The 22198-nt window shown below is 37.6% G+C and overlaps 1 long non-coding RNA gene across 1 annotated transcript; it reads left to right on the plus strand.

Moving 5' to 3' along the window:
- The first annotated feature begins 2566 nt into the window (after window positions 1–2566).
- LOC108507477 lies at window positions 2567–4074 on the plus strand. The gene is made up of 3 exons (XR_001878156.1): window positions 2567–2658; window positions 3424–3522; window positions 3976–4074. It is a non-coding gene; the product is annotated as an uncharacterized LOC108507477 (long non-coding RNA).
- Window positions 4075–22198: the final 18124 nt, after the last annotated feature.

A 22198-nucleotide genomic window follows, 5' to 3' on the forward strand; every position in this document is an offset into this window, starting at 1 on the left:
GGATCACCAGCACTGCTTTTAGTTCCCTGAGAAGTATTATTGACTGCACAGCCTTGGCCTCAGTTTATTTAAGATCCTCTCCACACGAGAAACAGAAATCCAATTTCCTGTTTTAAGAATGAGGAGCAGTAGTTCAAATGTATTAAGCTCTTGCCTAGATTGTATCTTGCCAAAAACTTAAGATTAATTGTTATTTCTTCCTCGTTAAGTGCAGAATATGTGCTTGGTGGTCTGTAAGGCATACAAAAACCCAGCACCTACAGCTAATTGCCTTCAATTTGAATACCTGGTCCTTCATAGCCATGCTTTCTTATCCCATTGAAAGTTTATTTGAATGAATAAGGGTAATTTCAAAGACAAATAATTACATAGAAAGATTCTGGTGAATATAAATATTTAAATTACAGTTGTCTCAACTGGAGATAGAAAGGAGAACTGACATGAATTTACTTGCAAAGGCTGGTAAACAAGAAAGTAAAATCCTGTCATTGTATATTCATTGTGTTGATAGAGTCAGTTCTTGGTTATAATCATTATACTTCGATTGTTATTTCTTGTTTTGTGGGACTAAAGAGAAAGAGTAACTAAATTTTTTAACAATAGAATTTGGAAAGAAAATGAGACATCTGTGGTCTTATTGAGATCTGAGTAAAGCCAGTAGCACTTTACCCATTAACTTATATTTAATAGGATCTAAATTTGATTTAAGTCTCATTTTCCATAATGCATTTTATAATGTAGTTTAAAGAGGCTCCAAATTTGAGATTATAAAACATTTCTAAATACAATGCAGCTAATATTCAAATAATACTTATCCCTAGAGGTATATTATAGCAGTTGATACAGATGTCAAGAGAAACAGCTCTTGAAGCTTGCTGATATTTAGAATGGCTTGGTGTGGCTGATATGGCTGTGCTCACAAAGGGCTGCTGGAGCTGCAACTAAACAGCTCTTTTGTTGGCAAAGCTGAAACTCATTTCCAGATAAAGGAAGTCGTACTAGCAGGATATTGTCTTGACATTATAAGTCAATAACCATTAAGCATTTCTGTTATTTGGTTTGTGTGACTCATTCAGTGAGGTCTCTGTCTCACCTCTCACTCAGCAGCATCTGTAACACAGGTATTGCTGCTTTGGACAATGAAGAGTAGGACCCTATATCAGCTGTGCCAGGCACAGGGAGTCCCCAGAAGAGGGAAGCGTGACCTGGGAACAGTGTTCATGCTTTCTACAAAAGTCAGAGACTCACAGAAGTCCATCTAGAGATATGCTCTTTCTAACTGCAGCATCTTACGATGTTCTTATTTAATTTTATTTTGTAATCATTAGGTGAAGAAAAAAGTTAGATATCTTTATTTTGGTAGGTCTAATCAGGTTTCACAGAGATTTAATTATTTAACTAACAGGGAATTAATAACTACTGAAAGTTCATCTCAGTGACACTAGGATTGCAAGAGATTTTGAAAGAAATAATCTGAGAACATGTGAGAGATGAGTCTGAATGCAAGGGGAGTCCAATGGAGCTTTGCAGTAGGCTGCAAGATGTGAAGTGTAGCTGCTGTGCTGCAATGTCTTCTCTGCCTGAAACAAAGTATTCAAAAGAGTACACTGAATATGCTCATGTCACGGCTCATACTTGCTGCAATTGCTTCTTGGTTGTGATGTCATAGAAATAGCAGGGAAGTGTGAGCCATATCCCCGTCATTCTGCATACTTACGCATACATTTTGCAATATGATAAGAGGGAGAACGCAAGCCCAGCAGAACCTGGCATATCAGGCTTGTTTAATTTTTTGCTATTTCTGTATAAGCGGTATGAATTAGGAAAAAAATGTGCCTGAAAAACCTGTTCTTATGCAGTAATAAGGTGATGGTGGTGAAACTACTTTGCCTGCTCCTTGTAAAGGAATGCTTTCTTTTTCAACATCATCAATTGAAAGCATGTTTCTAAAGCACTTTTTTGATTCACTTATTTTTTGTGGGGACTGCAACATATGTTTTTCCTCTTCCAATTCTTAATATTTTGCTTTCTGATGAATCCACACACAAAAACTTCCTTCCTTTAGTTGAAGTCCACAAATTAAAAGCTTTTCTTTCTCTGATTGCATATTAGCCTGCCAAGAAACAAACTCTAACTGGAGAACATCACTTTAATTTATTTATGGGTTACAGATGACGAGGAAGTCTGTCCTCTTCTCAGGCTTTTTGGAAAGCTTTGGGCTGACCCAGCCCAACAGAGTTCATATGGCAAAGGCAAACTGTACCAGGAACCAAAGCCAATAGTCATTGCAAACCTCTGAACCAAAACATTCCTTTAGTGCTTGAATTTCCCTATAATTTGTGTAGATTCCCTTTTTCTCAATGAGGCTTGCAGTGGATAACTAGCTTAGTGCAATCAGACTAAACAACTGTGCTATTCATTCAGCAATTAGATGATAGCAGTAATGCATGCTTTATGGTTTCCGTTCTTCATTCTTTCCTTTCTTTTAAAGTCCTTGGAGACGAACCCTGGGATGTCTGGCAAAGAGGAGGCTCTTGTTGAAAAATATCCTTTTTTTTTTCCCTTTAGTGTTGCTAATAATCTCTATTCTCAGATGCAAAACATCAGATCTACACAGGAAGAAATGATCAGCTAGAGAAAAAGAAACTACGGTTACATGTATGTATATATATGTGTGAACATTTGCTTCGATATATTTCAATAATGAAGTTATTTTTTTTTAAATCACCAGCAGCATACGGCTTAGTTTAGAATAAAATAAGTACATTTTGAATGCAAATAATTTTAGCAGAAATAGAGTAAGGTATGTTTGCTCTATAAATAACCTGAGAGGGACATGGGGCTAAAATTAGAGAATTTTGCTTTCGTTGCAGAAAAGAAATCCTTGTGAAAGGGCAGGCTTCAGTGCTTCAGCGCTTCAGCTTTCAGTTAGGAGGTTCAGCTTTGGCCAAAATTAGCTGTGATTTTTACCCTTTCCTTACTGCCGCACATAACTTTTCTGTGTTTGTAATAGAGGGATATATATGTGTGGTTAATTCGATTACATTGTTAATGATCTTATTAATTAAGGTGCAAACTTTAACTTTGTGTGTACTTAAAAAAAATAAAATTAACTAGATCAAAAAAAATTATGCAGCTAAGGAAATGTTCTCTTCATATAGTTGGAAAGTAAATGGTTACTTAACTACTACCATTTTCTTATTCTGGAAATTCTCCCTTTGTTTTACACCAGTTCTGTCACTCAGCCACTGTGTGACCTCAGACAGATCAAATAAATTCCCTGTCCTGTAGTTTCCTTATTTAAGGGCTAATCCAAACCCTAGTAAATTCAATGTGAGCACTGAGAGGTAAGTATTGGCAGATTTAGCAGTTGTAGCTTAAACCATTACAGCACCCAGATGTCTTTGCTATCTCTTTTCAAAGGATTACTTCTGCAGCAGCAGGAAAGGAAGGATAGAATATGAGCTATGTGTCAGTCACCATGGTTTGCTGTACAGAATATTAGATTAAATTGCAATGAAGGTATGTGCTCCTTAATAAACTGAGCTGTAAAAGGTGACAGTTGAGGCACAGACGCATATCCTGTTCTGTCATTCTGCAATATTGGTGATGACCTAAGACAGATGGCCAAGTCAAAACCATAGGACAGTAACTCCTCTAACTATAAACATGAAAGATATCTGCCAGAGCTCTGAAAATCCTATCTGCATACTTCAAAAATGTTAGAAAATGCTGATTTCCATAAACTGCTTGAAGATACTGATAAAAGACAACGAATAACAATAATCATTCTGCATGTCAAGGGAAGAATGGTTACATTTAATTGTTAAATGATGAAAGGAAAAGAAATGGGAAAAATGAATTTCCAGCTGACTGCAAGTATATTGAATTTCCATTCAGACCACTTCATTTGGTTTCCAAATATGCTGTTGTGAAACACCTTTTGGCATAAGGATTATAATTTTTGTTGCACAGGCAATCCGTCATGACAGTATGAATGTCTGCAAAGACTTGAAACAGAAATAGAGAAAGACAGAGTAATGAGAAGCCAATGGGGCAGCTCGGCATTCCAGCATGGTTTGTATTAACCACTGAGTTGAAATACCTTCTTAATGTTGAAACACTCCTCGGAAGCTGGTCTAGTGCCTCTCTAACCGTCCACTTGAGTTTGATGAGCTCTTGTTCAAGGTTCAAGGTCACTCCACCTTTCTTAGATATTTAACTGAACTGCTCATGATTAGAGTTGTGTTACTCTGGGTTTCCTGTCTTGTCAGTGGTCAAGGACAGATATTCAGAATTAACTGTCTGTCTCTCCATGGTGAGTGCTTGAAGAACGAGAAAGTCGTGACAAGATGAGACAAAATGGCCTCAAGTTGTATTGGGACAACAAAGCTTGCCTATGAAAAATTTCTCCTGCATTTCTGTGAGCCTTGCCTTGGCATAGCTGCGTAGCTAACGTGGCTTCAGCCCTTGAAGTTAGAACAAAGGAGGATCAGTGCCAAGGTGAAGGTGGAGTTTCAAGAGGGTAAACGTGCCCTCAAGATCATATGGACACCTGCTGTGGTCCAATTAGCAGTGGACAACAAAGTATGTTTTTCTTATGTACCCAATACTGTAGAAGAGGTGATCATGCGTTGGGATGTAGAAGCAGTATATAATGAGCATCCTTCTTGTAATAAATCGGACATTTTGTCGATCATATTGGTCTGTGCACAATCTGTCTATATCCCCTCCGCCGATAAAGTTGTTCCAGGGAAAGTTTAGTCTGGGTATTAGGAAAACTTTCTTCACTGAAAGGTGGTCAGATACTGGAACAGGCTGCCTGGGGAAGTGGTGGAATCATCATCCCTGGAAATGTTTTAAAAAAATGTGTGGCTGTGGCACTTGGTAACATGGCTTAGTGGTAATCATGGTGGTGCAAAGTTAATGGTGGACATGGTGGGCTTAGAGGTCTTTTCCAACTTTAGTACTGCTATGATTCTATGAAGTATGGGAAAATGGGCTGTGGTCTGCTTTTGCTCTAATGACATCTCAGAGCAGCCTTATTGTTATGATAGACAAATTTAAGCACTGTCTTGCCAAAGGCAGAAGAGTTCAGGTTTTTTGTTCCTAAATCCAAAGCTGCAAATCATTATACAAATACTTTATATTATTTTTAATTTAATTGGAGTATTTTAGCCAAATATAGTATGATACTGGTAAAAGCGAATTAGCATAATGTGAATGGTAGTACCAAATTATAGAATGATAACACCATAGGATCAAAATACTGGTTTAGACCTCACCAAAAAAAAAAAAAAAAAAAAAAAAAAAAAAGAAAAATTTGACCCACATACCACTGAAAATCAGTAGAACTAGCAACATCTGCATGTCAATTATTAAAGCCTGCCTTGCACTAGTGAACAAAAATTAAAACTTTCAGAAAACAGGTACTAGTAATTAGGTCATATACCCTACTTAACCTCAGAAAAATCAGCAGTTCCAGAACAGAAACAAGTATATGAATTCTCCCATACAATTTCTATATTTATTCAGTCAGTACAGCCTTTGAAACACAAATGGAACAGGTGTTTCAGTCAGTTAAGGAAAAAAAAGAATAAAGATATAGAAAATTGACTTGTGAGGGACACAAAAATAAATAGAAAATGCACATAAAAACCAGTGATGTGAAAAATATACCATTTGTTTTACAATAGAAGCATTCTTACTGGTAAGAGTATGGCATTGGTTGAATTCCAACTGTAGTGAAGTCTTTCTGGAAGTAAATGTGTGGTTTCACAGAATATAGGCTGTCATACTTCCTTTGTCCTTGTCATTTTTCACTTCTGGAACGTGAACAATTACCAGTAAGCATCATAAATAAATTTACTTTATTTGTACTGCTTACAATACAAATTTGTAGTGTGTTATTATTTGAAGTTTGGTGTAAGTCTCAATTGAAACAATAAACTTCTTATGAACCAGAAATCTTGGAAATCCTTCAGAGGAAGTTTTTATTTATGATACTGTAGTCAGTGTTTCCATTATTTCCCTCTGTTTTCAGGGATTTATAACTTAGTTGTAAAAAAATCATTCTGGACTGATATTTGGTGAAATAAGTCTGATCACACATAAACCGAAGGATATAGAAATGGTTAAATGTATTCTTTAGGGATTGTTTTACTTTATTATTATGTTGCATTACGTTGTACCATTTTCTACAATTAATTCTGTATTAATAATTTTATATTTAATTCTGTGCTCCTGTCCCTTAGACAAAGAATAAAGTGATTACTGCTGTGTTTACCACTGAAATGCAGTATAGCTGAGTGTTTCTGTAGGCCCTAGGAAACATGATGGTTACTCCCCCTGAGTAGCACAGATCACTAGTTTGGTATATAGAAGAAATGCAAGGAGAAAAAATGCCAATAGAATGCCAGCTTTTGCCAACTAGAGATTGTCAAAAGCCAACCAGCTTTTTAAACAAATAATTACATAAATTCCCAGATTCAAAAAGAAAAAAACATGAACAAAGTTCTAGATGATACTAAATAGTTTAGAGGCAGCATAGCTAAGGCATTTTATTTTTTGCAGTGAAGTATGGGATAGAGTGATACTGTAGATTTTTCATTTTTTTCAAGATTCCTAGTTCTGTCCCTAGCTTAGAAAATGACAGTCTTGTCGTTTGAAACTTTCCCTTTGAAACATCATAGTTGTGGTGATAAATGGAAAAAAGACTCATTTTTTGATATTAGATGCTGTTCACCACTGTACAGAGAAAATTCACATGACTAAAGCTCAATTAGAGTTGAAGCTGGCCACTACTGTGGGAGACAATAAAAAGAACTTTTAAAAAATGTGTTAATAGCAAAAGACAGTCCAGAAATAACATTGGCCTGTTACTTGATGAGGATGGTCACCTCACAGACAGGAACATAGACAAGGATATTAAATATTTGAGACCTCATCATGGTCGAGGCAGGCACCGATAACTTCTCTCTGATGACCACTGATAGGACCCGAGGGAGCAGCATGCAGCTGAGTCAGGGGAGGTTTAGTTTGGATATTAGGAAAAGGTTATCACCCAGAGAGTGCTTGGGCACCTGAACAGGTTCCTCAGCAAAGTGGTCACAGCACCGAGCCTGACAGAATTCAAGAAGTGTTTGAACAACACTCTCAGAAACCTGGTGTGATTCTTGGGGTTGTCCTGTGCAGGTCCAGGAGCTAGACTTTGATGATCCTTGTGTGTCGCTTCCAATTCGGGATATTCTATGATTCTGTAACTGTTATTGCAAATTCACTAATTTCTGGGTTAGATATAGTTCTCATTTTTTGAAAGAACCTAAGAGAAGAAAACAAGTGCCCTGAAGTGTCGTCATAACAATATACTGAGATCCTGGAGGGTGCTACAGGACACGTTACCGTGAGGAGGAGCAAGCATGGGTACAGACTACAAGAGAGATTGTGGAGTCTTTGTCCTTGGAGATATTCAAAAGCTATAGGGACATGGTTCTGGTCTACTGGCTGTAGGTGGCCCTGCTTGATCAGGGATAGTTAGACCAGATGACCTTCAGAGGTCCCTTCCAGCCTCAACCATGCTGTGATGGGTGTACTCCATTTTAGATTGTGCTACAGTGTCTGAGTGCCATATTTATACATCATCTCTAATGGAGTGGTTTTGATATTGTTTTCTTTTACGTTGCATATGTTGATGCAGTAAGTACAAATACATGGTGAATCTCCACCCCAGCCAAACAGCAGATGGCCATAGGTTATTCTGTGGTTTGGCTGAGCTACTCAGATTTACCTTATAGAGTTTCCAAAAAAATTTTGCTTTTAATTTTGTGTAGCTGTTCCCAATGACTGCTTTCTTTCTGAAGTCAGAAATCTTTCCATTAACATCAACCAACTGCTTGCAAGCTCTTCAATATCATGCAGTGTGCAGTAATGAGTATATTAAATATGTTGTTCAACAATATTAAGTTCAGTATAAATATCTCGGGGAAAAATGTCTGAATCCATAACTAGATATTGAGAAATGATGAGAAAAGGCTGAGATAGAATTGCAGAAAATCAACACCTAATTCTGGTACATGCCTATGGATAAAGGAATACAAGAGGGCAGAAATTTGCACAGCAAGAAATAGGGAAGTAATGACACAATGAGAACACTAGCATGTGAACAGAGTTAGTGAGGATATGGTTAAACAGTCTGGAGATTAAGGATTAAGATTAAGAATGGAGAGAGGGATCAGTTAAGGATATTAAACCTGTAGTGTTGAAAAGGGAAAAAATGTACTCACAGAAGTTCCTCAACAAGTGTAACAAAGATCATGCTCGAGACTGGTTTTACTTAATATTTTAATTTGTACTTTGTTGATAAAGTGTGTGTGACAACACAGTTATTGACAACACAGTTAAATGATGCAGGCAGAGCTGACAGATTGACAAACTTGGAGAAAAAGGATTCTAAGAATTGCTAGTATCATCTACAAAATGTCTTCCTGGGAGGGAAGACGGAATGTGCAAATTAACCACAGCAACGTGATCCAGTACTGGAAAAGGTATATAACACATAGAATATATCAGAGGTACAGAGACTCAGATAAGGCTTTGGTGGGGCCTCCTTCACATTACTTACAGTTTTGACCATCCATATGTTTTAAAATGTGTTAAACTGAAACAAGAAGGATGTAGGAAAGATAAGATGTATAGGGAAATGTGGAATCTGTACTCTGAGAAGAAACTAAATAGGCATGGTATTTAACCTACTGAAATGAAGACTGAGATGAAGATTTCATTAATGTCTCTAAATGTGTTAAGGACTTAATACCAGAAAGAGAAAAAGCTATAATAAGAGACAATGTTGGTATGAAAACTAGATGCATGCAAAGTAGCTAGAAATATGTGAAAAATCAGAAGAAAGTTTATAACTGCTGGAATACCAAAGTTCCAAAACAGATTGAATAAACAAACAAACAAGCCAACATTCTCTAAATGCAGCTTCATAAGTTCATGAAGGATATCCTATGATATAGATGGCTGTAACAGTAGGAAAACAAACCCGATGAACCACAAGGTAAATGGCCTGATTTTTAAAACTTCTTATTTTTTTCAGCTTTCATTTGGTTGTTTTTCTGGATAATGTCCCTTATTTTCCTGTGAAACTCTCAAGACCTAGTGACTGGAAGAATTTAGTAAGTTATAGATTTACTCTATTATGAAGAGTCTATTTTAGGTCTATAGCAAAGTAAACTTGCAAAAAGTTATATTATCACTATGATATACGTGCTTAATTTAGTCTTATGATTGCTAGCCTGCTTATCTTGCCAGTACAAGCCACTGAAAGCAATGGAGCAACCAGTTGAGTCTTTCGCATAGCATCTAAACAACACTCATGTACTTCTTTTCTCAACCTCCATGACTTTACTTTTACTCTGCCAGCTTCTTAGAGCAAGTATATACTCACCTTCTGAGATGATCAGTGGGTAGCCTTACTCCCACCAAGTTTCAAATAGATGCACATATATTTTAGAGGTTATTCTAGGTTTGGTGTGGCTTTCATGAATCATAGTGTACAGAGCTTTGTACTTATATATATGAATGAAGTCTAGTGTTGGTTTGTAAGTGGTAGCTGAAATGTTTGTCTGTAGTGCTTGATGGAGGTTGACTATCTTGGCTACTAGCTGTCTTAAATTTAGCATCAATTTTTGTGCAACATTGCTGAAATCTGCAGAGGATTGTGTATTTTTTCTCTTACCCTTATGGTATAAGGTGAAACCTCACAATAAATGCTCAAGATGAGAATAAAGATATGTAGATTTACTGCGGCTTAGAGGAATAGTGAAAACCAAGAAGAAAAGCTCAGTGGAGAGTGGCTGAATCCCATGTTTTATTGTTTTCTATATTTTTGTTGGTGGGATTTGCAATCTGGCAAGCTACCACCAAATTAATGAAGTTCACAGACTGGAATTTCACTCAGAGTGATGGTTATTTGTATTGACATGTATCATTTCCTCTATGCCCTCTGGCATTTCTTTCTGTATCTGTGCTTTCAGGAACACACTATATGTTTTTTAGCCATGTCTGTGAGATCTGATCTACTAAAAAACCATCAGTATTCATCCTCTAATATGAGCTTTGATCTACCAAACATGCTTTATATCAGCAGGTAAAAAGAGGAGTGTGGGCTGAAAGCTTTGCACACTGATTTACTATGCCATAAAAGCTTGCACAGGCCACTCCTTGGTTCCTGCATAGGCCTGCCTACACTGAAATGAAGTTCTGACAGCTTCTGCCTGGATTTAATACAAGATCACTTAAGCAGGTGTTGATATCCCTAGCTCTATTTTAAAGTCACAATTTATAAAACCTGAGACAACAAACTGTGGTTTGCTGTCAAGGGCAGCTGAAAAGATACTTCATCACTGCACAATACCTGTTGATATGTGCCTTGATTTCCTCTATTTCTAAGACTTTCCCTTATTAATTCAACTTGTTAGCCACAACAGAAGCATGATAATAAATCGATAAAACTGTAATTATTTTTATTTGATACATTCTGACAGTCTTGCTAACTTCAATTTTACTCATCTCTGGTTTTTTTGGTTGGTTTGAATTTGTTTCTGGATTTTTTTTTTTGACGGTGAATTTATTTCCTGAAGTATTTGGTTTCTATATTGTGCTGTCTTTATACCACCATGTAAAAGAGCCTGCTGATTTGTCCCCTAGACCAAGTGACACGAAACAACTCACTCGTCTGAAGTAGGTATTTCCTTGGTTTAGTGGTCCAAAGCTGAAACTGTAATTGAGCTAACTCTTAATCTGCATGAACAATCAGCAGTTCAGTACTTGAGTCATTCCCTGGCCCTTTCTCATTCAACAATACAGTTATAGCCTTAGGCAGTGTCTATACAAGTAAATAAGATGAACCAAGGCCCTTCCTCTGGCCCTGGGTATGTGGCATGGCGCAATTTGTGACCAAGTAACTAAATAATCTTTCACTTCTGTGAAAGTTGCCTTCATCTATAGCAACAACTGTGAGCAATCTGTGGCTTGTGCTAGCCCTAAGCTATCCCTGGAAATGGTCTGGAAGACTGGTATTTAGACCAGAACTGTCAGGGAATGTAATTAATAATGATTAAGTAGATTGGTTGTAGGTTAAGTAGATTGGTACTTGAGCCCATGTGCTGGCTCTTAGGATTTTACTGTCACATGCAGTAGCCATTGGTCTGTCTGCAGGCTGGACCTGGATTTCATGCAGAAGAAAACACTGCTAAGCACCTACAGCCATTTCTATCCTATCCTGCTGAATTTGGTCCCTTTTGTCATGTTTGTATCCCACTCTCTTTCCTGCTTTTGACACCTAGTCCAAGATTCCTTTTACTTCGAGCTTTCTCCATACTTAATCTCTATCACCCACCTTTTTACCATACTCCATGTTCAGGATAAGTTTTCCAGCTCTCCCTCTGACTCCTTCCCTCCAGCAAGCTTCTTTTTCTGCTCTTATCTCATTCTGTTTACACTTTCTCTTTTTTTTTTCCCTCCTCACCCTTTTCCCCGCAGTTTTGCCACATATTTTCATCTCCCCTAGTTCTGCTTAGCTTAATTTTTTTCTGGTTCCCAGTCCTCATATTCCCATGATTTCCACACCTCCATATCCCTTCCTAGACTCCTTGGCAGGTCTGTTTCCCTCACCTTGTGGCCTAGCCAATATGTAGCTGGGTGTTCACTCACAGCTTCAGCTGCTCCTGCTTCCCACATCCAAGTTACCAGTACCCAAATTTTTTCGATGTCACTTCCTTTGTCCACATCTAACATGGATGGAAGAAACGGTCATCAGGGAGGCTCAAGTCTTCCCCTGTAGTTCTAATATACTTCCCTAAGGAAAGTGCATGTACATTTGGGTGAGCAGAAAGTGCAGTGAGGGACTGGGTCGTGCCCAGTGAGGACCCTTGCATGGAAACACAATGCCTGAATTCAGGCTCTGCTTCATGTAGCCCAAGTGCTGCACAAGTCTTTTTCTCTAATGTTTCTTATTGGCTAGGTTTAGCCACAGAAGGTCACCTGAAAAGTGGGAAAGAAAACAAGCAAAGGGACTTCAGCAGAAATTAGAGTCCAAGCCACTTAGCCTATAAATCCCTGCCGAATATGTTAAAAAGGTTGACTTCTGAAAGTTTTAAATGTGGGCATTTCTATGCATATGTATATCACTGACAGAAAGGCAGTTTCCTCTCTCCGCTTTTCTGTCACCCCAAACTTTGAACTTCTATTTTCTGTTTAAAAAACACGTGAACTTCTCCAGGAAAAGATAGCCAGTATTTTTTTCAACATTGCTAAACAACACATTTTCTTTAACCTTATTCTCAGAAACAGCTGTACCATTTTGGATTAAATTTCCTGAAATATTTCTACCTGAGGCAGACCCCTGGCATGGAAAATTTCAGCCCAAACATTCAAGGTTTGGCAAAGCCATGTGCAGCTGAAAACAGGCTTTATAATGAGACGTGTTGGGCAACCTTAATAACAAGCAAAATTATCAGCCTCATCCCAGCATCAATCCTAACCAATGTGCCAAGCTTTATGATAAAATACTTTTTGTTTAAATGATTGAAGTCCTTACATATCAAAGGACCAAAAATAACATTGAACATAGTCTTCTTCCAGATAAAACAAGCGTTTCCGACTTATGGCTCAGTAATGTAAGTTGATGGAGTAGATTAATAACAAAGTATAAGATGCAATCTTGAGTTTGTGTCTGTTAGAGAGAAGAAGAGTAAAGTTTGTGACGTGTACTGACAAAGTATGTAATACCTTTGTTGCTCAGAACTCATATGTTTCAGTCATTCAAAAGTCAGATGGTTTGTTTTCTCCAAACACCCCCCAAAGTTTTAGCCTGAAAACCACTTAGACATTTAGATGGTAAATGTAAGTTCTGAACACAATAACATAATTTTTTAATCTTTCAGCAAGTCATCCAGAATGTTTAACAACTGCTTTTTCATTCAGTTTCCCCTTCCAGTACAAGAAGAACCTAATTTCCTATTTCATTTGTTCTCCTCTCTCAAATATAGCCCTGTCATTGTAGTTATGTTGTTCTTTAACAAAAATAAATGGATAAATATGGAGACGTATAATGAAATTTGTTCTTCTATGCACAAATACATAGAACAGCTCTATAGTTTTCATATCTTTAAAAATATGTTTAAATTGTTGTTTTTAATAAAAATAAATTTAAACAGTATATATTTATTTAGTAAAAGGGAAGCTAAGCAAAAAACTTGAAAAAGAAAAAGGAAAGTGAGGTTAAGGTAATACTGATATTTCATAGCCAGCTTGCATTTTGAGATTTTTTAGGAGTATGTTTTGAGTGTCTGAATTCTATTCCACATATAACTTTGGTGGATTTCAGGCATGTAAATATCATGAATAGCTTCTATTACCCTCTTACAAGCAGTAGGTAAGCATTAGAGACTCTTAGAAAGGTAATGGCATCTGGTCCTGTGCAGGGTCAGGAGTTGGATTTCAATGATCTTTGCAGCTCAGCTCAGGATATTTCTATTCTATTCTAATGATTTCTTGTTCTGGAGAAAGAAACAGTCCCTGAGTATAGCCTTCACCTGGGGGAGAAAACTGGGTGCCCAACAGATTAATTCATACTTCATTTATGCTTCACCTAAGTCACAGAAGAGGCTTCATCGGTTCAGTACACTTAAACCTACCTTGTTCATCAGCCCAGGGTTCAGGTCAGATAATGTGAAATGAAAGCCAAAAAATAGCTTGGTCTGTATCCTGTAAAGAAGAAAAGAAATCTGATCCTTCAGTCAGTACTGCCCTCTGTCCTGGCTTATGGCTTATACTACTGGATCAAGTGTACAAACTGCATGGGAAACAGAGTTCTGATCTTCCTCTTTCTCTGGGACTACTTTTGCCACTAGCTTCAGGGATAAAGTGGAAAAACTGAATCTTCCTCTGTCTTTCATTGGAACCGGGTGGTATAGTAACCTAACTTGGTACTAGAGGGAAAGGAGTCAGGCAAACTATCTTGAAGCCAAAGCTCTCTATCTGAAATAAGGGTCATAAAAGCTCATTTTAGTTCAATGTCCACTTCATAGTGGAGATTCTACAGAAGACTGTAGAAACTGGCATGAAATGAGCTGTCTCTGCAATGTGATCCCCAAAATCTGTCCCAGTCTGCTTCTATCAGTAGAAAGAACGTTATCTAGATCCTGCTGTATGAGCAACCCCTTTAGGCAATGTATATGGACATTGATTTTATCATCTACATCCAGTTAATACTGGCAATGTTTAATTTTATTTATGCCAAAGGTTCACTAGACTTACAGCATGAAACTATAAGTAGTAGTAAGAGATGCTGAATCAGACACTGAACACCTGTAAATTGTGGGATTTTCCTTTGTTAATAACACCTTTAGTACATGTTGACCATAGAGCTATTTTAAAGTGCATTTTTCCCTTAAAGAAGTCCCTTTAGGAAAAAAAAAAGTACTTACATTAACTCTTCTTCACCATGTCAACATCTAGCAACTATCTTAAGATACTACATGAAAGAAACAAAAACAACCCCTTAAATTATTAACAAGAATATAGAAATCATGTCTGTATCAGAACAAGGTATGTGTAACTAAAATCACAGTGGAGCTTCTGATCTGTTTCATGCACCATCACTGACAAACAGCTTTTAAAAAGTACCAGAAGTATTACAGAGTGATGAAGATGGAGTCAGAGGAGTGCAGGTGGCAGAAAGACTCCACTTTCTAAGAACACTGCCTGATGGAAGGAAGCACCCAACTGAGAGCCAGGTCACTGCAGAGATGAAGGACAAGTCCTTGGAGTAAGCAAATGGACATGTTGTGACACTTTGCGGTGTGAGTAGGAAGGAGAATCTCCTTTACTGAGTGCTGAGCAACTAACTGAAACATACCCTGTGTATCACATATGTGTGATACACATGTATCATATCCACACGTAGTATTATGTATGTGTAATCACACATACCATACCTATGGTAGCTGCATGGGAACTTGTTTTAGGAATTGCTGTTGGGATAGTTATTAGGCAGCAGGAAAGACACCTTACCCATTGCTAGGATGCATAGGCAGCAGTACTCAGTATCCCAAGGAGGCATCAGGTCAGAGAACTAGTGACTAACTAGATGTTTGTACAGACCTTTTACAGCTTTCATGGTACATGTGAAATCCAGACAGATTAGACTGAGCGCCCTGCAATCCAACAGATCTGGTAAAAGTGTAAAAGATTGTCTCTAATGGCATGACTACAATGTGTAGTTCAGCAAACATGACTTGGGGCCTCATTACTATGTCTCCACTTCTGACATTTATAGTTAAATGATGTTGTTGATTCCTGCAAGAGACATTACAATTTCTCTAATTAAAAGAGGGGAAAAAAACCCCAAAAAACAATCTTCTTGTTCCTTCCCAGATTGTTTCCATTTACTGCAAATAGGCATGAGTTCCTGCCTGGAAGCACTATCTGCAAACTGCAGTCAGATGTAAAAGAAGCCTAATCAAGCTTGGGAACCAGGCCTTAATTAGACTGCTTGGAAAACAGAGCAGAAGAGCAAATGAAAATTATTAGCCATCACTCATGACTCCTGTTTCTAATTTTAAAGAGGAAATCATGCATTAATCAAACTTTAGCCCTAAGCTCAGTCGTGTTTTAGAAATATCCTGAAACAAGAGGAAATCTTTTCAGTGTTTAGAGAAAACAACTCCTGATCAGCTAGTATGTGTAGCACAATATATTTTGACATGAAATAGGCTATGTTTCAGTATGCTTAGCTTTTGCTGCATCCAAGAAAAACAAAATCAGTACCAACTGAAATGAAGGCACATGACAACAATTGGGTTAAGCCTGGGTTTTGTTAAAGGAAAAGAGAAATGTAGAGTATGTTGTTTCCATGGATAAAGGAAAGATAAGGAAGAGTAAGAGGAACAGTGCAGTAACATCACTGCTATTGTGTGCTTTGGTCATAACAAAGAAACTCTTTGGCTCACATAAACAATATTTCCTACAAATTATTTCTAATAAAAAATATCAATCATGAGCATAACCTCTAAATATTACCCAGAGATCACTTGAGAATGTGTAATAGGATTTATCAGAACTTACATCATAGTTTCTGCTATATTTGGACTATAAAGAAAATTTTATATTTTTTTTGGCAAACTAATGAGTGTTTTCTGGTGTAATTCAGAAACCAGCCTTTTCTGGTGGAATCAGGTTGAAGTCTTTAGCTTTTGTGTAACTTTCCAGAAAGAGGAGAGAAAATGGGCTCTTAAACTATATTGAACACTACACCCATTCTTGTGGAATCATCACATTACAAAGAATGCTCACTTTTTTCAAGCACAAATATCCAAGCTTCTTTCTTTGAATTACAAACAGCCAACTTGTGTGATGCCCTGGCTCCTAGAATTAAGTTGCAAAGCTTTTACTAAATTAAATATGACATGATTTCAACTCTTCATTTCAGTGGATGACTAAGGATAAGATAAAGCATGTCTAGTCTAAAAATTGGTGCAATTGTCTTGGAGGTGAAAGATGTAGGTTTAAATCCTCTGAGGCTGAACAAGGAGCTGGACCCACACTGCCCATCTTTCATGTGAGTGCTGTAAATGCTGTACTGTTGTGCAAAAATGTAAGTGATAGGATTATAATGTTTTGTAACAAAGTAGCTGAGACTTCTACTTCATGCTAGAATCAAAGTTGCGTCTTTGGGTATTATTTCAGGCCTTTAGTTTGGTCACGTCTCAGTTTAGGCTGTGTTTGGTTGCAGAGTTCAGGTGGTAGGAAGAAGATTTGTAGTCCAGAAAAGCACCTTTTAGACTCCTGGAGGGTTTTCATTGTACATGATTGTTCCTGGGAAGATTTAATCCCTTTGTGGACAGTGGAGAAAGTAGTTTACACAATTTGAATAATTTTTAAGATCTATAACTCTTTTATTTTGCCTATACTGAATAAAGTGATCTATGTCAGTGTGTCCTTACTGTCCTACCTGCTGAAGAATGTGGTATATGTTGATTTTGCATTGATTTCTACTATTTTTTTCACATTCGTTCACTGACAGATGTCCCTGTTCCTCTGGTTTGAATTTCATCATTGCAGTGCAGCCTTTTTTATTAGGCAGTGATGGTACTACAACAAGTCTGCTGATGTGTGCCTTGTTTTCATAGATATGGGAGTGTGCCCTGCCAAGTTTTCCTTTCAGATTAATCTACTATTCTGAGGACTACCATGTGATTTCTTGTAGTAATTATTTTTGCCTGCTTTCTTATCCTATACCTGCAGTTATCCATCAGAGCCATACAGCTATCAACACTCACAGCCCATAAGTGGAAATGAGCTTGTCACTGTTTGTTCCATATTTATGCAGTGATGTAACAACCTGATAAAAATCCAAATTTGATTTGATTTTGAGTGTATTCCAGCACAAATTAGCTGTTTATAGAGTAAATATAGTTTTGGTTAACTTAGTTTGATTAAAATACATAATTATGTGCCATGACAGTGCCTCAAATCTGCTTACCCCATTTTTTATTTTCCTCACATTTTTATCTTAGTCTTTACGCATTTGCATTTCCTATTGTAACTATACGCTTTTGAGTAACAATCACAAAGTTCTAGGTGTTTTCCAAGCATTAAAAAAAGAAAAAAACCCAAAACCTCAGTTTCTTGGCTATTGTAATCATGTTCTTGCAGATCTATCTTAGTGCAGCCTCTATGTGAAATATGCCCACAGGCATGTGGCTTGTTTGATTTATAGCTGCTTGTGTTTTTCCAAGTGACTTGACTGTTGAAGAACTCCAATGACTGCTCTGTTTGTGTACTTTAGCCGAAGCTGGCTCTAGCACTTAAGACTCTGCACAGTGGAACAACTTATTCATAAGGTTTGGTTTTGCTTTACATTCATCTCTGTTTAGTTCCCTTTGCTCCACATTTTTTTGTCCTGCATTTGGTAATTCTGAACACTGCCTGTTCTGTTGTTTATCCATTTGGTAACCTCCCTTTGTAGATTCTCAGTGACTGAATAATGGTCTCACTTCAAAATAAAATAAAGAGAAAAATATTTGTATGTGTCACTTATTCTTCTGGATTTTTGTTCTCATTTGATGTCATTGTTGTGTTACGATGGAGGCTTGACTGCAATTGTAACCATAAAAAAAATTTAAAAAAAATTCCACATTGATGCCAGACCCTAAAAGAAACAGATATAAATATGTATTCCACAAATAAGACCTAATTTCTTGCACAAAGTAGGATCTTATCTCTTGTTTTTCTGGTGGTTTTACCAGACTTTTCCATATTTTAAGCTTGTAAGGTTTCATTCGCACTTCTTTTCTGTTGTGTGCTCTGGTCAGGCTGAAGTCCTGAACTACCAATTGTCCAGATCATCCTTTAATCAGAATTTGCTTTTGCTCCTACCTAGACTGTGAGCACAGCTTTGCTTTGCAAGGAAACTGGAACGTGTAGACTGTATACACGCTGGCTGCAGCCTTGCTGCAGCTACAGTGTGCCTTCTGACCTGAGGACTTGAAAGGGCTTCTTGCTAGTCATGATACAGCTGCTTACAGCAGACACTTGTACAGCAATGATGCATGTGTCATGACTGCTGAAACCATATGGGATGAGCTTTGGAATGTGACAGTTACATTTTTCTTGGGGGAAAATATCTTTTGCAGCAGAGAAATGTATACATATTGCCCATGAGGTGAGAAGTATTCGAGCAGACTCTGTTAACAATGAAGGCATACATGATACAATCAAGCATTTTTTGTATGTGGGTACCTTAGGACAGGGTAGAGAGAATCCTCAGAATTGTGTCCTTATTATCTTACAGAGTAGAGCATGGTCTCTAGTGTGCTTTCCTGCATTTAAGATAAAGCTGTTTATTAAGCTGGAACTGGTCACTGAAGCTTTGTCTAAATGTTAAGTCAAAGAGAACTAGGGATTGGTCCCTACTCAGTACGGATGGCTCAAGACTAGTTCCCCTGGGAGAAGATACGTAATATAGGAAGCTGCTTTGAATGGTCCAAAACAGGTGCAGGAGCAAGGCAATATTGAAGTAATGTGGACAAAAATAGGTCCAGTGTTTGAGATTAATCTCTGGCCTGGCTTTATTTAGCAATACAGATGTAGCCTTAGAAATCTGGCTGCATGCCTCACACCTCCATACAGCTTAGTTCTGCTGTATGGAAGAAAGGTTCCAAGTAGCTAATCTATGTAGAGCGCACAGAAGGTAGAGGTTTTAGCCATTTTTACAAATTAATTAGCAAAACCTCAGAAGTTGGGCACTGGAGTGCTAACCTGAGATGTGCCAGGGTTAGCTTTGGGAACAGGGATTCTACAAATTTCTTAGGTAGGTGGACACAGAGGCTCCTGCAGCAGGGTGATTTCCAGAGCCAATTCAGAGTATCTCTGCAGTCTACAAAGCAGAGCTACTTCCAAGTTTAGAGCCGAGCTGGTTCTTAGAAGCAAGATTTAGGCAATAAGGAGATGGACCTCATTGAAAGAAAAGGAGGAATACACAAACACATATACATATATGTTTGTGTATTTTCATATACAAAGCTTCTTTCTCTTAGTTTCAGAATTAAAGAAACTTTTGTGGTGTTTAAGTACACTCCTTTTCCTACTCACCTTTCAGGGATATATTGCCGCCTTATTTTGTTTTTAACTTTCACTTATAAATCATTGTAAAACAAGATAGAATGAGCAGAAAGCACATTCAGAACTTGATTAAAAAATGAATGCAAGAATTTATGAGAAAGAATGCTGGAAACCCCATTCCAATATTTACACACAAGGGAAGGAATTAGATTTGTTTTTCTTTCTACGCTTCCCATGCCTTATGCTTTTTCCTACATCTATAAAAAATGCTTGACATTGATGAAGCTTCAGCTGATGAAGGCCTTTTCAAACCAATAAACAGAAGTGCTTAAAGATTGCCTTGCATATGGCAATCTGCTTTCCTGGTGTTGACTGCTCTGCTGCAGGGACTGCTGTTTCTATCTCAGTGTTGATACTGACAGGCCTGTAAGGTAGGCTGACTTTGATCTTGCTTTTATGTTCCTTTACGGTAACACAAGTTGACTTTATTGGAACAATTAAAGTTGCAGTCTTCCCTTCTTATCTCCATAGGGTAGACCAGAGATGGAGCAGACTTAATTTGAGAATTTTCATGCTTATGAATTCTTGTTTTATATTTCAAACTGGAGCTTATAAAGTGCAATTTGCTGTTGGCCCTGTCTGTCATTTGTCTAATAAATATTTTAAGACCAAGGATTAAAAAAGTATTAGTTGGAGATATGTCATTTTACTGTTTGCTTTAATGAAGATATTGATTGGAAATGTATTTTAATTGGTCAAACGTCAAATTTTATCTTTTTTGGTAACCAACTTGTGATAGTTTGCTAAATGGAGTTTTGCAAATATGACACTTAGAGAAGATTAAAGTGAAAATAATATTAGAGGTGATTTCCTAAGCGTCTTGAAGACCTAAAAGTGGTGACCTTGACACCCTTCCTATGCCAAAATTACATTGCTCCTCAGTATGCAATCAATTGCAACAGATTAATTATCTAGTGGTGGTTAATATTATTTTAATGTTATTATTATTTTTAACCATATTTGCTCATGCTGCAGCTGTTGTTCCTCCAGGTAGAGGCTAGTACTGGTATGAATAAAGTACCAGAGTTGCTTCCTATTTTGGGGGGCAGCGCAATCTCAGATGGGCTTTAGCAGCTCATGCCACAGCACTTCTGTTCTTGAGTATGAGCGTCAGTCCTGATGAAATTCTCACTGACATTGATGAAAGTAGTCCTGGTTTCTAATTACAGGCTTAAAGTACAAATATAATAATCTATCTAGGTTTGCTGATGTTATATAAAATGAATGTATCCTTTTATTATTGCTCCCATATTATTAAAGCTTCATGTGCAGAGAAGGAAATGGCCCAAGCAAGGGCATCTAACATAAAAGAGGCGTTTTTTGTTAAATATGGTGTTATAACTGCCCTGAGACAGTTGGTTTTGGTGCTTTACAGGAAACAGTTCTTAATGTGAATGTCAATCAATCTGTATGTACATAAGCCTAAATAGTACTTCTCACTTGCCTGTCTCTTAGCATTTAAGTTTCTAGTCATTGAATGTTACTAGTAAATTAGGCATAACAGGGAATTTTCCTAGGCACTGGAATTCAGATCTTCTTTTCCATTGCATTCTCTCTCATGGTTTTGGCAGAGCAGTTCTCAATCTGCTGGTCACTTCCCAGGCTTAGGGATGGGTATTCACACAGATGAGGGACCATTTCCAATTGTCAGCCTGGGTGTGGCCATGATGTTTCAGACAGCAGGAGAATGTAACAGGCTTGGGCAGTTTCACATCAGTGGACCTCGGAGCTAGAGAACATTTTGGCACACAGTTAATTATTGGTATTGCTGTAGGAGCCGACAAAATAATCATGTTCTAGTCTTTCAGGACTCTCTGTTCTAGACTTGTATCATGCTGATGGTTTCAAATCCTAGGATGCAGTTATAGGAATAATAAACACATCGGAGGAGGGATTTTAATATAAGATGCTGATAAGAGGTTACCCTATTTGAAAGGATTGCTTTATATAACAGGAGGTCTCAAAAAGCTACATAATTCTTGTGGATTTTATGTTGCATTGTCATTCTGAAAATCTTAAAGAAAATACAGATGCAAAGAAGTAAGACTTTTTCATTGCCCTCAGTAAGTCTATTCATGAAAACAAATAACAAGGTGGGGTTTTTTTGGAGTGAAGTTGTTTGGTTTTGGTTTTTTTCTCCTTGGGGAGCTCTAAAGGAGCAACTCTGTAAATTTGGTCTGTAAGTATGTGGTATATTTGCAGCACAGTAAAAATCATACATTGTGTACTTGATTTACAACACCAGAAAATAACACTGATTGTAGATGATATTTTGTCGTGGGTTAAAATCTACCGGGGCCCCTGGTGGTCTAGTGGTTAAGGTGCAGGACTCTCACCGCTGCGACCCACGTTCGATTCCCAGCCCCCCGGGCAGATGGAGCTCGTCAGCCTTGTAAGGCCATCCATCTAAGAGAAGGTCACTCTAAACAAACCTACGTCCTGAGTTTTGAGACCCTTGGGCTCAGTTCACACACGCTGTGTCTCACCTAAAAAATCCACTGCGCAGCCT

The sequence above is a fragment of the Lepidothrix coronata genome, unplaced genomic scaffold (assembly GCF_001604755.1).
Source record: "Lepidothrix coronata isolate B3197 unplaced genomic scaffold, Lepidothrix_coronata-1.0 Scaffold257, whole genome shotgun sequence".
Lineage (NCBI taxonomy): Eukaryota > Metazoa > Chordata > Aves > Passeriformes > Pipridae > Lepidothrix > Lepidothrix coronata.